The sequence below is a fragment of the Macaca nemestrina genome, chromosome X (assembly GCF_043159975.1).
Source record: "Macaca nemestrina isolate mMacNem1 chromosome X, mMacNem.hap1, whole genome shotgun sequence".
Classification (NCBI taxonomy): Eukaryota; Metazoa; Chordata; class Mammalia; order Primates; family Cercopithecidae; genus Macaca; species Macaca nemestrina.
In genome coordinates this window covers 108,597,165-108,621,506 of record NC_092145.1, presented here as the reverse complement: position 1 = coordinate 108,621,506, position 24,342 = coordinate 108,597,165, and the positions used below count along the sequence as shown (strand labels likewise).

The 24,342-nt window shown below is 38.3% G+C and overlaps 1 protein-coding gene across 2 annotated transcripts in view; it reads left to right on the top strand.

The window, feature by feature from the left end:
* LOC105466793 (MAGE family member D1) overlaps positions 1-24,342 on the top strand; it is a 105,936-nt gene that overhangs the window by 43,098 nt on the left and 38,496 nt on the right. The window lies entirely within an intron of this gene.

The following is a 24,342-nucleotide window of genomic DNA, read 5'->3' as shown; positions in this document are numbered from 1 at the left end:
TATTGGCCCTCACTCCCTGATATCTATTGTTCTGAAAACAATTTACTTTTTAATTTTTCAACTAGTTGGGTAAATGGTCCCTGTCATTCCATCTTGCCCAGAAGTACAAGTTCAGCTGAGAGTTTAGAAAGTGTTAAGATTCTCATAAGTTTTTTTATGTAGGGAATCTTATCAACTCTAAATATTAATAGTTTCCTTTATTCATTTCTAATCCTTACTCTCTTCTGCCTTCTCCTTTTCCTCCTTCCTCCTACTTCCTCCCGCACCTCTGGATAGGGCCTTCAGTATAATGAATGAAAGGGATGATAGCAGTGATTCCTGACTCCCATTATTAAAGGGGGAACACATTTCTAATGTCATTATTTGTTTTTTACAATGAAGACTTTGTGCTCTTCTTTCACATCAGTTTACAAGTGCTGTTTGACAAGAATTTCCTGTAAGCCCTTAAGATATTGAGTAACAGTTTAGTGCTTAAAAACTGTCAAGCAACATTTATCGTATGCCATCTTTCAAAGTACTTACCTGTATTAATGCATGAGAGGCCCAAAACAAACATAAGAGGTAGGTACTGTTATTATCCCCACTTTACATATGAGAGACAATGAGGTTAAATACATTTCCTAAGGTTGCACATAATAAATGGTGAGGCTGAGATTCGAGTCTAAGAAACCTGGCACTTAGAGCCCAGGCTTCTTCTGCACTGTACTTCTCTGCTCGTAACTAATATGGGAGTATTAAATGCAATTGTCAGTCGGTTCATTTAAATGACCACAAAGACATTTCTAGCACTTAGTGTTCACATTTCAATTATTTATGCTAGCTAAGTAACCATTATCAACAAAAGTTACAAACAGTAGATATTTCACTATAGGAAAAGATGGGATTAAAATTGTAGCCCTCTTAGCAGGTTGGTTTTGAGGAATTTAATTTACTAGATTAAAGTTACGTGATTCCTGCTATCCCGTGAGTTTTGTTGGCTGCAGGCCAGGGATTGGCTGTTTACTACTTTCTGCTGTCTCAGTGCTGTAATACCCCGGCCTAATGACTCTAATTAACTCCATATATTTGTTCCAGAAAGATGCAAAGGTTCTGTATAGTTAAGAATCAATAAAATACAAACTGTTGCCTAGGAAACCCCATTTACTCTTAGTGTCGGTAATTCTGGAGAAGTTTAAGAAACAGGCCCAAACCATTCAATAGCCATTTGTGAAGCTGATATTTAAAGAAATGTAGATGCTGCATTAGAATCTTTAGGCATCTATACCAAGAATGCAGTGATTCCATCACAAAAATTTCTCTTCTTTCCTATTGGCAGATTATAGAAATAAAGTATTTCTGATTTAACTAACTCAGGTACCAGGGAATATTTGGGCAAATTAATACATCTCTTGTTTTGTTTTTAAAAATTTTTTCATAAAATCCAGATCCTGCACAATAATGCATCTCTTAATTTATTAGTAGCTGCTTTTTAAAAATAATTTATGAACATAACTTTCTGCTTTACTAATAAAGAGCTGAAGCAGACTTAGGACTGATGAGAAGAATGTAAACTAAAAATCACGTCTATGAAAATAGGAATTTCTTCCTAAGATCTGGGTGATGTTTTTCAGTGGCATACACTGACCTCATGGTCAGGATACAAAACTGACACAGACGATAAAGCTGACAAAGTGGAGGAAATTGGCTTGCAGACACTTGGAGAAATCACTTCAGAGTAAAACCACTTTCAAATTTTTTTTTTTCTGACTATGGAATAGTGTTTAGCATGTTTCAGCAAAAGTCTGCACAACAATACACTAGATATACATTTTAAAAGACAAATAGTATCACAGAGCAACACTCAGGGAGAGATCTATTTCTATGGAGTATAGGTGGCTTAAGAACCTAATGTGGATATTTTAAAACTTAAAAAAATCAAATCTCTTCCACTTTGGAGATTGTTTATGTGAAGATTTCATATGGCCATTCCTCTGCCAGAGCTCTCTTGGAGAGTAGAGTGTTTCTTAATTTTATTCCAGTCAGATTCACTGCTATTCGAACATTTATCCCAAATATTGATACTCTCAATACTTAAATTTATCTCAATCTATCAAGTCTCACTGCTTCTCCTTTTCTTTTTATTTTCCACATATTTAAAGTTACTAGTGTGTCCACATTAGCAGAATTCCCTGTATCCAGGAAGATGTGTCCTCTGTGTACTAAAAAGCAATATTCTCCTGTCCTATGTGTACAGAAATGGATCCAGGCAGAAACCTTTGAGTAATCAACTGCATGAGCAGCTTCAGATCCATGACAAATCCTTCCCTTCCTGTTCCATACCTGCTCTTTTGTTCTAAGAGAAAACTGTTTTATAAGAAAATGTGTATGCTGCTTTCTCTATTATTACATAAAATTCAGGCTTCCTCCATTTCTGCCAGAAAAAAATATGTTCTTTAAACTTGCATTTTTTTTCTATAATCTTAATAAAATTCTAGAACTTAGCCTTAAAAATTCAAGGCTCATAATTGACAAAATGAGTCTTCATGCCTATAGCTGCAAAGGGATACATGTCATCTTGTATTATAAAACCAATTCAAAGAATCTTATTTGATATAAAAATCAATATGTCTGCAAATATTTTTATCTGGTTTTCTTTTGCTACATGGAGATTTGTGTGAATATACAGAACTGTTACCAACCTGTAGCCTTCTTGGTTAATAGAAATCTGTCCTTCAAATTTTTCATGTCAACAAATGGAGTCCTGTAAGACAGTGGTTCTCAAAATGTGGTCCAGGGAGCCCTGGGTGTCCATGTGACCCTTTCAAGGCCTTTTCAAGATTGAAACTATTTTCAGTCATGCTAATATATTTGCTTTCTAAATTTCATTATCTTGCAGTGATACAGTGGATTTAAAAAAGAGACTGTATGATGTGAGATATAACAGATTGGGTGAGGAATCAGATATGAGAATTCAGTTGTCAGCTATTAAGTCAGACATTAAAGAGATTTACAGAATTGTAAATCAGTGCCACTCTTCCCACTATTTGTTTTATTTTGGAAAACACAATTATTCTTCACAAGTTATTTATATTAACATGTAATAAGTTTTGTTGTTATTTAAAATAAGTGAATAAATATTTAAATTTCTAATACACTAAATATGGATAGATAGAACCCACATAAACCAAAGCCTTTTGGGTCCCTCAAAAATTTTTTTTGAGTATAAAAGGCTCTGGAAAACAAAAAGTTTAAGAACCACTGCTCAAGATTCCACAGACTTTAGAAACTGTTGCCATGTCCTCTGAAAAAAGCTTCAGAAGAAAACCTATAGTTCTCATTGGTTGTCTTGATTGATGATTTGTTACCCTAGTAATAATGTTGTAATGAACTTAGATGTATTCTCAAACAGTGCAGATACTTCTGGTGTTTTCTTCTCTACCTCATTCATGGAGGAGCAAATAAAAACTTACAAGCCTGTTAGTTTTGTAATATATTTGAAGAGTCTTTGTTTATTTAGTTTAATACTGTACTGTGTGCTATATTAATAGAAGAGTTTCCGGTTTGTTGGTGAGATAGTCAGTTTTTAATAGTAGGAAAAGCTTTATTTTCAACATTGTGATTTGGGGACCTTGTTGTTCGAATGCTTTGGTTTGCTCCACTTTCTCATGTCTTCTTTCTCACCTTCTATGTGTAGTATACTTGCTATAGCTTTAAGTTCCAATTGTGTATCTTCTTTATGTAAAATGATATAATCTTGAGTACTGCTGAGTTAGGTGGGCCAAGGGAGAGAAGACAATGAGCAGAGGCCCCAAAATGTTAATGGTGTTCCTATGAGATGAGGTCAGGCTATCAGAAGGTCACACAGTTGTAGACACTTTAAATATATCACTTCTCTTTATTCTTAGTGGAATTTATATTTTGAGTATGATTTGAGGTTCTTTTAACGTGCCAACAATATTAGATGCCACTTTATTAACTAATTATTTATAAGATGGAGTCTCACTCTGACACCCAGGCTGGAGTGCAGTGGAGTGGTCTTGGCTCACTGCATCCTCCCACCTCAAGTCCCTGAGTAGCTGGGACCACAAGTGCGCACCACCATGGTTGGCCAATTTTTTTTTGTTTTTTTTGTATGTTTGGTAGGAATGGGGTTTCACCATGTTGCCCAGGCTGGTCTCTAACTCCTGAGCTCAAGTGATCCACCCGCCTCAGCCTCCCAGAGTGCTGGGATTATAGGCGTAAGCCACTACACCCAGCTAGATGCCACATTATTAAACATGCTTGAAGTAATAACTTCTGGCCTTATGAAGAGTTTTTATAAGTCTCCTTTTGAGGGCTTTATTTTCTTGGAGAAGGCTTTGTTGCCAATGTTTGTTGTCAGTTGAACCCATTAACTGTTGCTTCTCCTCTCTTAGGCACAAACCAGGATGTGACTTCTCATTCTGCCCCTTTCCAGGTTCCCAAATTTTTTCTGTGGTAAGCTCGATAATAGTCCCCTAAAGATGTTCACATTTTGAACCCCAGAACTTGTTAGTATGTTAATTTACATGTTACAAGAGACTTGCAGATATGATTAAGACTTTGAAATGAGGGGATTATCCTGGATTATTAGGATGGTCCCAGTGTGATACAAGGGTCCTTATAAGATGGAGACAGGAATTAGAGTTATAAAAAGAAGATGTGAGACTGACAAGTGGTCAGAGAGGAGAGAAGACGCTATCCTGCTGACTTTGAAGATGGAGGAAGCGACTGTGATCCCAGGCATGTAAACAGTCTTTAGAAAATGGAAAGGACCAGTAAATAGCATCTCACCTAGAGCCTCCAGAATAAACGAACCTCACTAACACCTTAATTTTAAACCAGGGAAGTAAATTTTTAGACTTTTTACCTCCAGAATTATAAGATAATAAATTCATATTGTTTTAGCTACTAAGTTTGTGGTAATTTTTTTATAGCAGCAGTAAGAAACCAATACAGATTTTGGTACGTGGAAGTAGAGTGCTGCTGCACCAAGTACCTAAAAATGTGGAAGTGGCTTTGGAATTGGGTAATGGTTGAGAATGGAAAAATTTTGAGAATACACGGAAGAATTTTGAGAATGATTGAGGATGGAGAATTTTGAGACGTGTGATAGAAAAAGCCTAGATTTCTTTGAATTCTTTGAATTGTTAGTAGAAACATAGATCTTAAACATTCTAATAGTGAGGGCCCAGAAGGAAGTGAGGCACATATCAGAGAAAACCTATATTATCCTAAAGAAAATCTGTATCAGCTTGTTAAAAATATGGATATTAAAAAAGCTTCATGTGAAGGCAGATATGTAGACTTTAAAGGTTTTGCTGGTGACAGCACAGAAGGAAATGAGGAACATTTTATTGTTCCTCTCTTAGATGTGAGCCAGCATGTGACTTCTCCCTCTGCCCCTTTCCAGGTTCCCAAATTGTTTCTGTGGTAAGTTGAATAATGGCCCCCTAAAGATGTTCACATTCTAATCCCCAGAACTGAAGAAAAGAAGATCCTTACTATATAGTGGCAGAAAGCTTAGCTGAATGTGGCTTACAGTTTTGTAGTAAACAGACATTGTAGGCAATAAGCTTGGATATTTAGCTGAGATTTCCAAGCAAAGTGTTAAAAGTATGGCTAATTTCTTCTCGATGCTTGTTAAAATGTGACAAGAATGAGAGAAATTGAAGGAAGAACTATTAAGCAAAGATGAATTAGGACTTGATAGTTTGGGAAATTCTCAGCCTATCCAGACTGCAAATGATGTTAAAATTTGGAGATTGACGGTCAGGAAAGCTTGGAGAGAAATTCACTCACTATGGAGAGAAATTCATTCACTATGGAGAGAAAACCAAAGCAGGCAGTGTGGTATCTTCTCTCTGATCTCTGCAGCATCTTCCTTTCTCTCTGATCTCAGTCACACACAAAGGTGTGACTGGACAGCCTTTTGCTACTGCCTTGGAAGGATCAAAAGGGTCAGAGTACTCAATCACACAGAGAGCTTTGTGAAGAGATTAGGCATGCATCTCATAAATCCTCTAAGCCAGGAATAGAGATGGGATTATCCAGGATAGATCTCTGGAGGAAGTCCTTGTCTCATGGAGTGAATACTGAGACATACACAGGAGACCCACAAGGCATTTTAGAAGGTTATAGCAGCAGAAACACTACCAGCTTGAGCTGAAAGGGACAGAGAGAGAATGGAATGAAAGAAGGCTGTTGGACTTCTAAAATTCTACAGGCAGAAGACAGGCTGATAAAAATATTTAGCAGTAGGCTGGTTGCGGTGGCACATGCCTGTAATCCCAGCACTTTGGGCGGTTGAGGCGGGCGGATCACGAGGTCAAGAGATCGAGACCATCCTGGCCAACATGATGAAACACTGTTCTACTAAAAATACAAAAATTAGCTGGGCATGGTGGCGCATGCCTGTAGTCCCAGCTACTCAGGAGGCTGAGGCAGGAGAATCGCTTGAACGCAGGAGAATTGCTTGAACCCAGGAGGCAGAGGTTGCAGTGAGCCAAGATCTCGCCACTGCACTCCAGCCTGACGACAAAGTGAGACTCTGTCTCAAAAACAAACAAACAACAAAACAAAGCAAACGAACAAAAAATTTAGCTGTAAATACATGCTACCTTTTATGAAAAAGAATGACTCTGAAGGTGGAATGAGCCTGGGTCCAGAGGGTAGACCCTTGAGCCACAGAGGATATTCTCAGGCCTTCAAGTCTAATGGAGTATGACTGGTTAGATTTTAAAATTGCTTGGGACTGGTAGCTCTTTTTTTCCCTTTCGTTTTTCTCCCTTTTTGGATGCGAATGCCTGGACTATCAAACTATGCCTGTTTCACCTTTGTATTTTGGGAACAGATAATTAGTTTTGCAGTTTAACAGGTCCACAGATGGAGATGAATTTTGCCCCAGGATCCTTTATATCTAGAGCCTCACCCATATACCTAAATGAGATGACCTATATGATGAGATTTGAGACTTTTGAGCTGATGAGACTTACATGAGATTTTGGACTTGATCCTGTAATGGGTTGAGACTTTTCAGATCTTGGTATGAAATGAATGTATTTTCTGTGTGGATCCGATGTGAATGTTTTGTTTTGTTTTGTTTTGGAGACAGGGTCTCACTCTGTCACCCAGGCTGGAGTGCAGTGGCATGATCATGGCTCACTGCAGCCTCTATCTCCCAAGTTCAGGTGATCCTCCCATCTCAGCCTCCCAAGTAGCTGGGACTACAGGTGCATACCACCACGCCCAGGTAATTTTTGTACTTTTTGTAGAGATGGGTTTTTGTCATGTTGCCCAGGCTGGTCTTGAATTCCTGAGCTCAAGTGTTCCACACACCTCGGCCTCCCAAAGTGCTGGGATTACAGGCACGAGCCACCGTGCCCGGCTTGATGTGAATCTTTGGGAGCCAGAGAGTGGACTGTCGTATGCTGAATAATGGCCCCCAAAGATGTCCACATTCTAATCCCTGAAACTTGTGAATATATGACCTTATACGATGAAAAGAGACTTTGCAGATATGATTAAGGATAGATATTAAGGTGGGGAGATTATCCTGTATTACCCAATGTAGTCACAAAGTTCCTTATAAGGGAGGCAGGAGATTTGGAGTCAGAAAGGGAAGGTACAAGGTTGGAAGCAGAGATCAGAGAGAAGATGCTGCAGTGCCTGCTTTGAAGATGGAAGATGGAGCCATGAGCCAATGAATGTAGGTAGACTGTAGAAGCTAGAAACTGCAGGGAACTGGATTTTCCCCAAAAGCCTCCAGAAGTAATGATCCATGTTGACACCTTAATTTTAGCCTAGTGAAACAGATTTTGCATTTCTGACTATATTAGTTTGTTCTCGCACTGGTATAGAGAAATGCCTGAGACTGGGTAATTTACAAAGAAAAGAGGTTTAATTGGCTCACAGTTCTGCAGGCTGTACAGGAAACATAGCAGCTTCTGCTTCTGGGGAGGCCTCAGAAAACTTACAATCATGGCAGAAGGCATGCCTTACATGGCCGGAGCAGGTGGAAGGGAGAGAGGGGGAAGGTACTATACACTTTTAAAACAATCAGATCTTGTGATAACTCATTCACTCATTATCACAAGAACAGCACCAAGTAGATGGTGCTAAACCATTCATGAGAACTCCACTCTATGACCCAACCACCTCCCATCAGGCTCCACCTCCAACATTGGGGATTATAATTGAACATGAGATTTGGGTGGGAACAGAGATGCAAACCGTATCAGTGACCTTCACAACTATAAGAAATTACATTTGTATTGTTTTAAGCAACTAAGTTTGTCATAATTTGTTATAGCGGCAACAGAATGATTACAACTTCTTAAACAAATATGTATCTGTTTAAAATGTTAATTATCAAATACATCAAACCTGTAGAAAAGAATCAGAAAATAACAGTCAGGGATTCACTATCCAGATTAAAATAAAGTTAACATTTTACCACACTTCATTTCAATATCTTGTTAAAAAGAAATAAAGTGTACAAATACAACTTCAGCTCACTCTCATCCGATTTCCCTTGTTTCCTCTGTAAAAGTAACCATTATTCTGAGATTGGTATGTATCCTTTTGGGTCACTTTTTTGGACATATGCCCCTAAAATACATACAGTATTGTTTTCTACATTCTAAAATATTGTATAAATGCTATTATACTGTACCTATTATTTAACTCCTTACTTATTCATCAACATGTCTTTAGATTTATTGAGTTCATTTTTAACTGCTATATAATATTGTTGCAGAATTTTGCTCCTTAGTTCCACTAGAACTGGGTTCTTGTCACAAGACCAGGATTAGGAACATGGATACATTGAAGGGTGAGGGGAATGGAATGTATTGGGTGAAAAGGAAAAAAAAAATCAGCAAGGGGCTCCTGCCAACAGTAGGCTCCCATCTCACAGATTGAATGCCAGGCCACCGCACAGGAACTGAAGATGAAGAGGCCAGGCTCCTCCCCACTGCAAAGCGTGAACTTCCCATGGCTCCACCCCATTCTCCTAGTGGTTAAACTAGTCGGAGATTCTCTGAGTGACCCTCCCCCTTATCTCTTTCTCCTGCATTTATCAGTATTACATTTTGTGGTGTTTATCTTTCCATTCTTAATATGTCATATACCAAATATGGACATTTACTTGTTGCCAGTTTTTTTAATATTACAATGCTGAAATGAGCATTCTTGTACAAATTTCCTGTGTACGTGTGCAAGATTTTCTCTAGAATAGGTATCTAGAAGAGGAATTATTGTATAGTAAGTTATGTACGTCTTCAGTTAGCTAGATGTTGAAAAATTGTGGCTGTGACCCTTTATTTCAATTTGTCTCCCTATATTTTCAGCACTTTTTATTGTTGGACTTTTAAATTTTTGTCAGTATTATGGGTGTGAAATGGTATCTAACTTTAATGTCTCAGATAAACTAGGGGGATTTGACATCTTTTCATATATTGACTGGCCATTCTTTTTTCCTATTCTATGATTTGCCACTTTACATCCTCTTCCTATTGTTGTGTTGGGTCTTTTTAATATACCTGCAAGACTTGTTGTTACATATTTATATACAATGGATATTTATGTTGATTTTACAGTTTATAATATTCTCTAGTGTGCGGCCTGTCTTTTCCATCTGCTTATTGTGTATTTTAACCAAGACCACCCTCAGGCTTGATGATTTGCTAGAAGGATTCACAGAACTTACAAAAGCTGTTATACTCACAGTTACAATTTATTATGTGACGGTGCATGTAAAGTGTTGTCAGCCAGGGAAGCATACCTGAACCTTGGTGTCCCGGGCTTTTAAAATTGGGAATCAGTCACGCAAGAATGCAGCACTTGCATGACTAACCTTAGTTACTCAGACTACAGCCTCCCCCTCACCCATCAAGCACAAAAACAGGCACTTACCACGAATCACAGCATTTGCACAAACTATCTGATCATAATGGTACAGTATGGCCCAAGGCCTCAGGCATATGAAAACAATGTCAGGCAGAATATGCCAGTGGCTGAGAACTCATCTCCCAAGAATTGGGCAAGGGCCAGCCACTCCTGGAGATAGAACTTTCCTGAGAATTTGCAGGGTTTGGGGTTTTTGAGTTAACCCTTTCCTGCACAGGAGGCATGTATTTTAATAGTCACATTTATCTTCCTTTTCCTTCATGTTGTACTTTTTCTGTTTTTTATTTCTTTTTTTTTTCTCTTTTTTTTTTTCCTTGCTTCCAGTGGGATTAAGATCTTTTCTGTTTTTTTTTTTTTTTTTCATCTCGTTTAAGGAATTCTTCCTTACCTTGATGTCATAAAGACATTCCACTATAAATTCTCATGTAAAACTTTTATAGTTTCCTTTTCACAATTTAGCTCTGTGGTCCACTTGGAATTTCTTTTGGTAGAAAAGAAATTCTATTAGAAGAATGTAGGGATGTAAGGATCTTACTTAATTTCTTTCTGAATGATTAATGAGTGGTTCCAGGACTGTTAATTATTCTGTTCTTTCTCCACAGATTTATAATGTTATCTCAGTCATATACCAGTTTCCTATATACATGTGTGTCTGCTTCTAGGCCTTCTATTCTGTTCCATTGGTTCATTTGTCTATTTCTGTAGCTTTATAATGCATCTTAATATTTGGTAGGGAAAGGCCTCTTTCTCATTCCTCTCCCTCAAAAATATGTTCTTTTCATATGAGTTTAAGGTCGGTTTACTTTAAATCTTAAGGTCTGTAAGAAACATTGAGATTTGATTAGAGCTGCATTTTATTTATAGATTAGAGACAGAACTGGCATCTTTACAAAAATGAAGGTGGTTCATCTCTCCCTTTATATAGGTATTTTTAATTATTTTGAGAAAAGTTTTATAAGTTTTTTTATAAGTATCTAATTCATAGTTTGCTGGATATATTTTTGTGTGCCTATTGCTCTCATGAATATTTTAAAATTACATTTTGTTATTGGTTGTGTCAGGTGTATAGAAATGCTTGATTCTGGTGTATTGTTGTTAAATCCATCCACCTTGCTGACCTCTCTCTCTATGTCCAATTATTTGTTTATATCTTTTGCTAGGGTTTTATATAAATATTATATAAAACATACTTGAAAGTACATGAACCATAACTATAGAGCTAAATGAAATGTCACAAAGTGTTTTTGGTTTATTTATGTAATTTGTGAATAACTTTTTTTCCCTTTTACTCCTTATACCTCCAGAATTTGATGTCTTTCTATGTAAAATAAAATAGGTTTTCTATTCTGAAACAATTTCTTTTCTTTTCTTTTTTTTTTTTTGAGACAGAGTCTTGCTCTGTCGCCCAGGCTGTAGTGCAGTGGCGCAATCTTGGCTCACTGCAACCTCTCTGCCTCCCAGGTTCAAGCAATTTCCCTGCCTAGCTGGGACTGCAGGCGCGCAACACCACGTCTGGTTAATTTTTTGTATTTTTAGTAGAGATGGGGTTTTGCCATGTTGGCCAGGCTGGTCTCAAACTCCTGGCCTCAAGTGATCCGCCCACCTTGATCTCCCAATGTGCTGGGGTTACAGAAGTGAGGCACTGCGCCTGGTCTGAAACAATTTTAATTAAGCACCTAAGGGGGCTCATGCTCTAGTGAGCTGTGTTGGATGTGTCAATGCTTTTGAACTTATCAAAAAAAGGAAATTACCACTATTTGGAAATTCCAACAGAACTTAACAAAAAGGCCTACAGAGTGGTGATTTCAGTTAGTTGACCACAGTCCAGGATTTGATTCTGAGCATTTGTGAAATGTTGAAAAAAGACTTGGTGGTAAACAACTACAAATTAATTTACTGAGACTAATGTAGATACAGGTACAGAGAGAAAAACACACACATCTATACTAATGTATTATTTTCACCGATCAGTACACTCAGGCCTTGTATCCAGGGCATGTCAGTTTCAGTACTGAGGTACATGGGAAGTCAAACTAAGAAAACAAAATGTTGGCTGGGCGCAGTGGTTCACACCTTTAATACCACCTTTTTGGGAGGCTGAGGCACGCACATCACCTGAGGTCAGGAGTTTGAGACCAGCCTGGCCAACATGGTGAAACCCAGTCCCTACTAAAAATACAAAAAATTAGCCAGGCATGGTGGCAGGTGCCTGTAATCCCAGCTACTCAGGAGGCTGAGGTAGGAGAGTTGCTTGAACTGGGGAGGTGGAGGTTGCAGTGAGCTGAGATGGTGCCATTGCACTCTAGCTTGGGCGGCAAGAGTGACACTCCATCTTAAAAACAAACAAAAAAAAGAGAAAGCAAAATTCTGTTTACTGTGACCTAGCACTAAAGCAAAGGAAAGTAAGGAATCTTGTAAACATGGAATCCTTTGTATTAAGGAATATGTTCAGTTACTCTGCCTTCTCTTTGTCACACCCCAAGCAGTTTGAGAGGCAGCAAGATGCAGTGGAAAAGTACTGGGTTTGATAACTGAATGACAGGGATTTGAATCCTAGCTGTTTGTGGATGGACCTTAGCACTTAACTTCTCAGAGTTTCTGTTTTCTCACTGGTGAAATAGAAATCATGACATTGGTAATTTAAAAGAAATACAGCGTCTCAAAGTAATTATTATAGAGTAAATCCAGCAGAATCACAGGCTTGCATTTGCTTATCCAGGCCTGTGAGTAAAGAAGGAAGTGCCAGTAGATGATTATTTCTAATTTGCTGGAATAAATCATAGTACCAATCTGCTTCCAAGTACAAGTAGTCCCCGCTTATCCTTCAGGGATACATTCTGAGACCTTCAGTTGATGCCTGAAACTGTTGACAGTACTGAACCCTATACACACACTGTTTTTTTCCTATACATAATGTACCTGTAAATTAGGCACAGTTAACAACAATAACTAATAATGAAATAGAAAGTTTATAACAATAGACTGTAATAACAGTTAAGTGAATGTGGTCTCTTTCTCTCTTTTCTCTCAAAATATCTTATTGCACCATACTCATCTTCTTGTGATGATGAGAGATGATAACCCAGCCAGCTACTAGATGACTCATAGACGGGGAGCATCTATAGCACAGATACGCTAGACAAAGGGAGGTTTCACGACCCAGGTGGTACAGTCAGAGATTTCATCATGCTATTCAGGACAGTGTGCAATGTAAAATGTATGAATTGTTTATTTCTGGAATTTTCCATTTAATATTTTTGGACTGTAGTTTACTGCAGGTAACTGAAACTGCAGAAAGTGTAACCACAGGTAAGGGGGTACTGCTGTATAGAGATGGCAACTACAACTTTACCACCAGATGTATTAGTTTCCTATTACTGCTGTAGTAAATTATGACAAACATAGTAGTTTAAACCACACACTTTTAATGTTACAATTCTGGAGGTTAGTGGTCCTAAAATCAAGGTGTTGGCAGGGCTACCCTTCCCCTAGAGACCCCTAGAAAAGAATCTGTCTTCTTGCTTTTTCCAGTTTCTAAAGGCCACCTACCTTCCCTGGCTCCTGCTCCCTTTCTCCATCTTCAGATCTAACAGCAAAGCGTCTTCAGCTCTCTGACTCTGACCTGCTCCTGTTGCCATCTCTCCTCTGACTCTGATCCTCCTGCCTCCTTATAAGGATCCCAGTAATTACACTGGGTTCACCAGGATAATCCAGGATAATCTCTTCATCTCAGAATCTTAACTCAGTCACATCTGCAAAGCCCATTTGCCATGTAAGGTAACATCTTAACAAGGATTGGGATTTGAACATTTTGGGAGGACCATTATTCTGCCTACCACACCAGGTTAATAAATTACCAAGTAAAATACCTAATTAGAATTACACATTTCTTTTGTAGGTTATTTTCACTGAAACAGGCATTAATTTATAAAGTTGTAGGAGTCTTATAAAATGGCTTTATTTAGACAATACTTCAAAGGAAAGATTTGTATTAACAGAGAATAGAACTAGTTGGTAACAGTTACAAATATTCTCAAATCACCATATTGCAAAGGGGAACAAGATTTACATTCTTGTTAAAGTTCTCAATTTTGTCTCAAGCCTGTAATCCCAGCACTTTGGGAGGCCGAGACGGGCGGATCACGAGGTCAGGAGATCGAGACTATCCTGGCTAACACGGTGAAACCCTGTCTCTACTAAAAAAAATACAAAAAACTAGCCGGGCGAGGTGGCGGGCGCCTGTATTCCCAGCTACTCGGGAGGCTGAGGCAGGAGAATGGCGTCAACCCGGGAGGCGGAGCTTGCAGTGAGCTGAGATCCCGCCGCTGCACTCCAGCCCCGGCGACAGAGCGAGACTCCGTCTCAAAAAAAAAAAAAAAAGTTCTCAATTTAACACCTTTTAAAATTCAGATTATTTGAAATTATTGTGCAGCAAAATGGTTTCCACTCCTCCACGGCAGCAGGGGAGCGGGCGCAGAGCCTTCATATGTTTCTGAGTTTCCTTTTTTTAATTCTGAAGATTTGCATTTGTAAAGCTAGGCTCTGGAATTTCTTAGCTAGTTTTAAATAAAAAGCGTGTCTGGGGCCTAGTTATGCTGGCAGAAATGGAGAAAAAGCTGAAAGGATTTTATTACCAATGAAATTCTTTATTTTGTGCCTTGTAAAGTAGTTGTGAAGATTTAATGTGACCACTTACAAGCCCCGACTACTGCTTGATGAATGAGAGCAGTTTGAGTCTCTTACCTTCTTTTCTGTACTTTCCACCCTTTTGTATCTTCCTGCTGAGCTCAGATAATTTTGTCTTACCTGTCTTTAAATTGAAATTCTCTACTTAATCTGCTGATTAAAGCTATCCTTTGAGTTTTTAATTTTGAGCACTGTATTTTTTTTTCTAAATGTTTGATTAGGTTCAATTATGGTCTGCCATTTGTTATGGTTTCCTGTTGCTTGGTAAGATCTTCAAGTTTATTATTTATCTCTTTATGCTTAGTAAACAGTTGTCTTATAGTTTGTGTTTGATAATCCTATTGTTTAAAGTCTTTTTGTGAGCATTTCTGTTGTCAGCTGATCCTGCTGATTTGCTTCTTTATCTAATTCAAGGCTCAAGGTTCCCAGGGCAAGTCATGTGATCCAAATCTGAGCTGCAAAACTGGCCTGCTTCCCATTCACCCAGGGGGTAGCCCTTTGAGGTCCCAGCTTATTGTTGGGAGTGTCTCCTCTTAGTTTTCCCATGTAGTGTAGGTCTGGGTTTTAATTTCTTATCACTTTTGCCTTTCAAAGCAGGCAAAATGAAAGTTGAAATTTTTGGGATATACAAATGCCCTTGGGGCAGAAATTGCTTCGCTGCTCTATTTACTTCTCGAGGTTCCTCATTTCCCAGGAATGTTGCCCTAGTGTTTCCATACTGCCATTTTATTGTTTTTAAGTCGGTGTTACTACTTTTCTTTCATCAAGATTTTTTAAATTTGTTTTCAACCTGAGGATTGGTCCAAATAATGTGGCAGGCAAGCATCAGAACTAGAAACATTTGTTGTAACTCCTTGCTACATTTTTCTTTAAGATTAGATTTAGGCTCAGAACTTCATTATCTTTTGGGTTTTGTTTCTTCTGTTTTATAGAGGACACATGTGATGCTCAGAAAAGTGCAAATACTTGCTCAAGGTCACATAGCAAGTAAGTGGTAATGTTGAGCTTTGAACCTAGCTCTGTCCAACCCTGAAACCTACACTGTGTCAGTTTTTGTTCCTTCGTTCTGGGACTTCTTTCTTTTAGGAAGCAAGTAAATGACTCGTGATTTTCTTCGTTGAGTTTTATCTCTCAAGGTCAAGACCATCTCCCTGTCTCTTGGAAGCACACATAGTTCTATGCTTTTTTCACAAGGTCCTTATCCTGTTTCTAAGACATCTTGATAAATAAGTATCCCTTTCTGCCACCCACCCTGTACCTTTCAGAACTGAATTCAGGGACATTCAGTATCCAACTGTAACCATAAAGTTTCATTTCCTTTTCAACTACAGTATTTTCCTCAAAAGACCTAGGCGAATTCCCTGCTGAATTTGGAAAGAGCTAAGGACAAAGGGACCCAGGAAGCAATCCTTTTAGGAGAAAGGAGGAGGGAGAATGATACAAGTAGGGGTTAGAGAAATTACAGTTTAGTTGTATAGCGGTGGGATAGTTGAAGATTTTAGATTGGTGAATGCCCACAAGGCACCTTGTCATGGTGACAAATACAGGAGCTTTGGAGTCAGACCCACTTCAGCTGAATATCAGTTCACCTACATATTAACTCTAAAATGTTGGGCAAGTCAGTTTCCCTCCCTTGACCATCAGTTTCTTCATCTACAAACTTGGAATAATAATAGCAAACTTTCAAGGTTTCCATGTGAAATACCAATAATGTATTTCAGTGAAGTGTTTGTGTTTGGTGCATGCTTACTAAATGATTGTGGTAGTTATTATTGTTGTGCCCCTCAAACTTTTCATCTGGTGGGTGCCCTAAGACCAAGCAGGAGAGAGTTCGTTTTTCCTTTGTGTGTATGCCCAGTTTCTCCTGTCTCCTCTGTTGCATCACCTTTTTCAGTCTCCTGAAGATCTCTTACCAACTACATTCTTCCCAATCCTTGCTTTCCTCTCCTAGTTCTACACAGTCAATACCTCCTTTGTTCAGATAATCTTCCCATTTCCCTACTCAATTTAATCTCTTTCATTGCCTCTGCATTGCCCTCCAGATAAACCAGTCATCTTCATATTACTTTGTTTCTCCATGTCCCTCTCTCCCTGATTTGGGAGGCCACCCCAAAGTGAGACAAAGTGAGTCTCAGCAGGCCTTAATTTCTCAACTGATTCTCTGTCTTATTTTGTCAGCTTCTTTTCATCAAGTAGAAGTTATGTTTTTCTGTGGATTATTTTCTAAGCTGTTTGCTTATGGATAGCTTCCTTCTTTTTACGTATTTTACATTATAAAAGTAGAGACATGCTCAATTTGAAGATTTTAGAGAACAACAAAACTTTATCACGAAGGAAATAAAAGTGACCCACTGTTTTATTAACTAGAGATAAATATTATTCAGTAATTGATATATTTCTTTTCAGTATATACAGTTTTGTATCATTTGCTAGGACTGTATACCACAGTCTGGGTGGCTTAAACAACAGAAATTTATTTTTTCACAATTCTGGAGGCTAGACGTCTGAGATCAAGGTGCTGGCAGGGTTGGTTTCTTCTCAGGCCTCGCTCCTTGGTGTGTAGATGGCCATCTTCTCCTTCCTGTGTCCTCACATGGTTTTCCTTCTCTGTGTGTCTCTGTCTTTATCTCCTCTTCTTTTTATTTTTGCAATTCTCTTGTCTCAGTCTCCTGAGTAGCTGGGATTACAGGCGCCCACCACCATGCCCAGCTAATTTTTGTATTTTTAGTAGAGATGGGTTTTCACTATGTTGGCCAGTCTGGTCTCGAACTCCTGACCTCAAATGATCTGCCCACCTCAGCCTCCCAAAGTATTGGGATTACAGGCGTGAGCCACTGCACCAGGCTTATCTCTTCTTATAAAGGCACCAGGCATGTTGGATTAGAGCTCTAATGATGCCATTTTAATTTAACTACCTAACTAGATGCTAATGATGTCATTTTTAATTTAACTACCTTTTTAAAGATCTCGTCTCCAATGCAGTCATGTTCTGAGGTACTGGGGGTTGGGACTTCACCGTATGAATTTTGAGGGGACACAATTTAGCCCATAACACCTGCTTTCTTCTCTAAAAGTTATCTTTTAAGAATTCCCACTTGCCAATAACAATTCTTTGACATTAGTTCTGATGACTACATAATATCCCATCATTAAAATATACCACAATTTATTTAATCAATTTCATATTCTTGGACATTTTGGGTGTTTTCATTTTTTTCACTAATATAAATGCTTCCGGATGTTTGCATATCTGACTATTTTCTTGGGATAGATTGCTTGAAGAGTGATTATTGGGTCAAAAGGTATGACCGTTCTCTGGTTTTTAATTACATACTGCAAAATTGTTTTCCAGAAAGTTGTACTAATTTACATTCCTACCAGGAAGGAGAATAGTCAGTCAGGCATTCATATAAGCTGCTGGTGGGAATGAGAAAGGAAAAATAAACTCTCATGGTTGTTTCAATTTACATTAATTGATGGTTAACAAAATGGAATATTTCATGTATTTATTATCCATTTGCATTTCCTTTTTTGTGAACTGTTACTCATGTTCTTTGCCCATTTATGTGTGTGAGTCTATCGTTTTAGATGATAAGATTATGATTTAGAGTGAGTTCTACTCCAGAGAGGGAAATTTCAGAAAAAGTCAAATTCCAAAGAATGTTATGGATCCAGAATCCAAGGACTATTGGTCTGAGTCTCTTCTATGGAGAAGACTTGGCATGTGATGACATCTAGGTAAAGGAATGGCTGCAGGAAAGCTTGGCAGGGAAGAGTTGAACATATTCCTTATGCAGGGAAATTTGTCACAGGCACAGTACTGCCACTTACAAGAATAATCCTACTGAAGAGAGAGGCTGTGAGTGAATTAACTGAGGAAAAGCAAGCTAGATGTGTATTACATATAGGAATCTTCTAGGAAAAAAAGCACAGAGATATGATTCACATGACCATAACTCTTGCAAAGGTTTTAGAATTTGTGAGACAGTGGGGAGGTTCTGATGGGGAAACGTCTTATGTATGTGATTAATGTCAAAAAGCCCTTTGTCAGTGTTCAAGGGAGGTACCTCAGAGTACTCATGGTAAAGAGAAACCCTATGAATGCTGTGAATGTAGTGAATATAAAGAAATTTTTAATCATGATGCCAGTCTTACTTGCCATCTGAGGGCTCACACCTGAGAATTCATTGATTTGTTATGGCCATAAGAATGTGGAAAGGTCTTTAGGCAGTACATGATTCTCTTTCAACACCAGAAATTTCATAGAGTAGAAAAACTTTCCCAATGCTGGACAAATTGCAGTGGGTGATGAAGCTTTTTGAATCATGCAAAAGTTTATACTGGACAGAAACCTTTGAGTGTACTGACTGTGGGAAAGGCTTCAGGACAAACTCAGACTTTTTTTTAACATGAGAGAATTCATAGTGGAGAACAACCCTATGCTCATAATGCATGTGGAAAGACTTTCAGATCCAGCTCAGACTTTACTAAACATGAGAGAATTCACAGTGGAAAGTAACCTTATGCAATGATTAATGTGGGAAAGGGCATCTGGAGATATCAGACCTTCAAAAACATTAGAAAATTTATAGCGGAGATGGAAAGAGATCCTTTCAGTGTAACGAATATGGAAATGTTTTTAATCTAGAGCTCAAATTTTATTTGTCATCAAAGAGAATCTTTTACAATGAATGTACAAAAATCTCCAAACAGAAATCAATCCTTGTTCATCATCTGCAGATTCATAGTGGAGAGACGCTCTGTACCTGTAATGAATAAGCCTTCAATTGGAGGCTAAGTCTTATTCATCATCAGAGGATTCATAAAGGCATCACCTTCTACGTATGTAAAAAATTATGGGTATGCTTTCAGCAGGATATCAGCCTTATTTGATATCAGCAAGTCCATAGTGAGTTCGCTTAAATTCAGTGAATGTGGAAAGGCCTTCAATCTGAAGTTTAATCTTACTCAGCATCAGAAAATACAGAGTGGCAGGAATCTTATTAATGTAATGTGTGTGGGAAAGTCTTTATGAGAAAATCAGGTCTTGGTAAAAATGAAAAAAGATTCTTCGTAAAAGTTAATTAAAATAGTTACCACATAATTACACGCCTACCAGTGTGCCAAGCACTACAAGAACTTTACATAGTTTGTTTAATCATTTATTTTTTTACAATAATCATACAATGTAGAAACCTTCATTGTTGTTTACACACACATGAAGAAACCAAAGAAACAAGGTGGAAAAATTTCCCCAAGATCACATACTTGTCACTGGAAGAACCAGGATTTGAGTCCTAGAGAGTTTAATTGTTCTGGGTTTATAGTGGCAATATGTAAATCTTCAAGGATGTGTTAGTCTTTATTCATCATTAAGAAATTCCTTCAGAAATCAGGATTCACTCTTCAGTGAGTATTGGGAGCCTTCGGTCAGTTTTGGAATTAGAGACTCTACATTGAAATTCAGTAAGGACTATAAAGACTTTATCATATTTATATTATCTCTTTGAATAGGAATTACTTCCAATCTTGAAAGATTTCATTAATAACAAAATTCTATTCTCATATGCTCGCCCTAACCACTTTTTGTGGTGTAGACAACGTGGAGTGGGATGGAAAGCACAGGCTCTGGGATTGGCCAGGATAGCTTCACCATCGGTAACAAGGTAGAGTTATCCAGTTCTTAAAATGATTGAGTAGGAATGGAGAGGACAGATGTGGTGAGAGCTTCAGGAACACAACCAGGTCATTCTAGGAATTACAATCAAATAAACCAAAATAAAGTAGAATTCAGCCTATAAGGAAGTGGAGAAGCTAGGGTATGTGGCATGATTTTCTCCCCAGATGTGTTTAGCTATAAGTTGCTTGTGTATCATCCAGTATTCAGAGGAACTTGAATTTGAAATTGCTTCAGGAATATGCAGTACTCTAGAACTGAGTCAAAAATAAGTGTGACTTTCAGAAACTCAAGATATAAGAAATATTAAGACATTGATTTTCTGCCTTCTCACTTCAAGGAGGCAGTGTGCTATAGCAGAAAGTATTCAGGATCTACCTCCAGGTATAACTGGGTTTATTTGCCAGCTTAACCGCCTTCTAGCTGTGTGACTTTAGTTATATTAATAAATCTCTTTGAGTCTCACCTTGCTCATTTTTTTTTAGGTCAGGATGTAATACTGTACCAAGTTGTAGGGATTCTAGATAAAGAGTATAAAGTGTCTCGTATGGCACCTGGCATGTAGTACATACCTAATAAATACGTTATTGAAATATATTATTGTTGGTTCTGCAAGGATCTTAACACTCTATAATAGATCTCTCCCATCCCAGTTGGGGAATGAATGTGTTACACTTGTGTTGTGATAGTATTAATCACTTTAGATTATGGGGCTTCTGCTGGCTCATACGGTACCTTTGTGTGAATTGTAAAATAATACCTCTTCCTCAAAAGACTTTCTTACCATTTGCTAGAAAATTGTCATAATAAACACAGATGTCTTTGATGGTCATAATGTGAATGCTGTTCTGCAGAATCACAAGGTCCACAATTTGTACAACCTGCAGTTGGTAGGCTGAATAATGGCCCCCCAAAACTTGTCTGCACTTTAATCTCCAGAACCTGTGAATATGTTACCTGAAATGGTAAAAGGGACTTCTGCAGATGTGATCAAATTAAGGATTTTGAGATGCAGGGATAATACTGGATTGTTAGGGTGGGCCCAATGTAATCACAAGGATCCTTATAAGAGACAGGCAAGAGGGCCAGACTTACAGAGGGAGAATGTGAGGACTAAAGGAGAGGTCAGAGAGGAAAGAAGATGCTATGCTGCTGGGTTTGAATTTGGAGAAAGGAGCCATGAACAAAGAACTGCCTGGGAGGCAGAGGTTGCAGTGAGCTGAGATCATGCCACTGCACTCCAACCTGGGCAACAGAGTGAGATTCTGTCTCAAAAAAGAAAGAAAGAAGGAAAGATCCTGTGGGTAGGAGTGTGATGGATAGCCGGGTGCATTGGCTCACGTCTGTAATCACAGCACTTTGAGGCCGAGGTGGGCAGATCATTTGAGGTCAGGAGTTCGAGACCATCCTGGCCAACACTGTGAAACCCTGTCTCTACTACAAATACAAAAATTAGCTAGGCATGGTGGTGTGCTTCTGTAGTCCCAGCTACTTGGGAGGCTGAGGCAGGAGAATCGCTTGAACCTGGGAGGGGGAGGTTGCAGTGAGCTGAGATCATGCCACTACACTCCTTCCTGAGCAACAGAGTGAGACTCCGTCTCAAAAAGAAAAGAAAAAAAGGAGTGTGATGGATAGATTGGAAAAGAGAACTGGGTGCAGGGAGACCAGTTAGAAAGCTATTTATAAAACAGATACTGAAATCTGGGTTAAGGCAGTGGAAATAAAACGAGAATACAAGAATGAAATGGGAATGCAAGAAATTTGGAACTTGGTCACTGACTAGATATGGGGGACTGATGGAGAAGAAGGAATCAAGGATGATGCCCAGTTTTCTTTCTGCCTTGGATGGTTAACAATATGTAAAAACCATTCATGGAGAACTCAGAATAAGGAGCAGGTTTGTGGGGAAAGAATGACCTTTGCAGTGTGCAAGAGGAATTATTCAGTAGGTAGTCCAGAATTCATTCTGCTGCTGTGAAGCAAGTAGGGTTACAGATAGAAATCAGATAGAAATTTGGTAGTCATCAAGTATAGAAGTGGTGGTTTTAATTGAAGTATCAGTGAGATTGCCCCGGGAGAGGGTGGTGTGGAGTGAGAAAAAATCAAACAAAAAAACAAAACCCAAGGCATTTCAGAAACCTAGGCATTTTAAGGGAGGACAAAGCTTAGAATCAGCAGAAGAAGGGTAGGAGGGGGACCAGAGGAGATACTGCATTCTTGTTCTGCCCTCTTGTGGCAGGCTGAGCGTGTCCCAGAATAAATTTCTCCTTCCAGGTCTCTGACTCATAATTCCATTCCCACTCTACCTGGGAGAATGGAGCTGCCAGCTCCTCTCATGGTCATTTCTCAAATGTAAAGCTCCTCTTTGATTATTTCTACAACTGAAGAGCAATTTGGACCCCACTCCCATGTTGCAAAAGAATAAAAAGCAAACAGTGGGTCGGGGCTTCAGTTTCCACATTTATATGCGCCACCATCTTTTGATCTATTCTGTTGGCCTCATTAATTTTAGTACGTCTCAGCTCTCATCATATCCCTTAGCTCCCTTTATAATTAAAAGACATTTTAGTTTGAATTTTTAAATTATAGTAAATATACTATATATTATAGCCAGACCTATGTGTGGCTTAAAAAAGAACAAAAAATACCAGTATTAGCTTCACTTTTTTTCACCACCAGACTTGAACACTTGAAGGCTAGAATGCAAATTAGCCAACTTTGAAATCTACTTCTTTTGGTTTTTATCTAAATACCATTATTTCATGAGTTACTTATTTCAGATATTAGCTGTTGACTTCCCATTATGGTAGATGAAGATTTAACTCTCACTTTTTTCTCCATCAATTCCCTTCTCTGTTCTTTTAGTATAGTTATAACATACTTTTTGGTTAATGATGATGTTTATACTATTGTGATTGTGCAAACATTGTTCACTAAAGAGACAGGTAGTGAATTGTGTCTACGTTTCTGTTTTGAACACATTTGTATCATTTCTAGAGTTATAATTCCCTTTTATCTGTGTATTTTTATATATTTATATTTGAGGCAGAGTCTTGCCCTGTTGCCCAGGCTATAGTGCAATAGTGCAGTCTTGGCTCACTGCAACCTCTGCCTTCCGGGTTCAAGCAATTCTCCTGCCTCAGCCTCCCAGGTAGCTGGGATTACAGGCACCTACTGTACCCGGCTAATTTTTTTGTATTTTTATTAGAGACGGGGTTTCACCATGTTGGCCAGGCTGGTTTTGAACTCCTGACCTCAAGTGATCCGCTTGCCTTGGCCTCCCAAAATATCCAATCCTTATTTTTTCTGTTAGCCCTATCATGTCTATTTTTGTGTAACTGCTAAAAAACGTCAGAATATTCAGAATATTTATTTCTAGAAGTCCCCTTTGTAGAGCCTTCTCTCTTGATCCAGTCTGGGCTGTTTTCAATCCTGAAAGCTTTTGGGATTTCCACTTTATCCCTGATATTCTAAAATTTCATGATGATGTGTGGATATTTGTATATCCGTTGTCCTAGATACCTGGTAGGTAGACTCTTTCAGCTTGTATGTTTTTGTACTTGGACTCTGGAAAGTTTTATTATTTCTTGGCTACTTTGTGAGCTCCATAAGGACACATTTTTATCTATTTTATTTATTTCTGTTTTTCCAGTGCCTAGAATAGTGCCTGATACATGATAGACATTTATTTGTTGAATTAATTAATATTTACATTTAAAATAATAAAAATGAAATAATGCCTCCAGACCCATCGACCAGGACAAGAAATAGAACATTAGCAGTACTTTAGTGCCCTTTCCAATCACACCTTCCTGTCCACCTCCACTTAGAGATAATACTACCCTGATTTTTGTATTAACAGTTTCTTTGGTTTTCGTATATTTTTATCACTTGTTTATATGTTTTTAACATATTGTTTAGTTTTGAAAAAATGGAAAAGCAAACACAAATCTAGTTGTATGAGAAAAGGGTATGTTGCTCCTGTTAGATAGTCTCCCAGGAAAACAGATTCTGAGTCAAAAAACTGACTTTAGCTTCTCTGAGAACTGTAAAGCCATTTCTGGGATAATTAG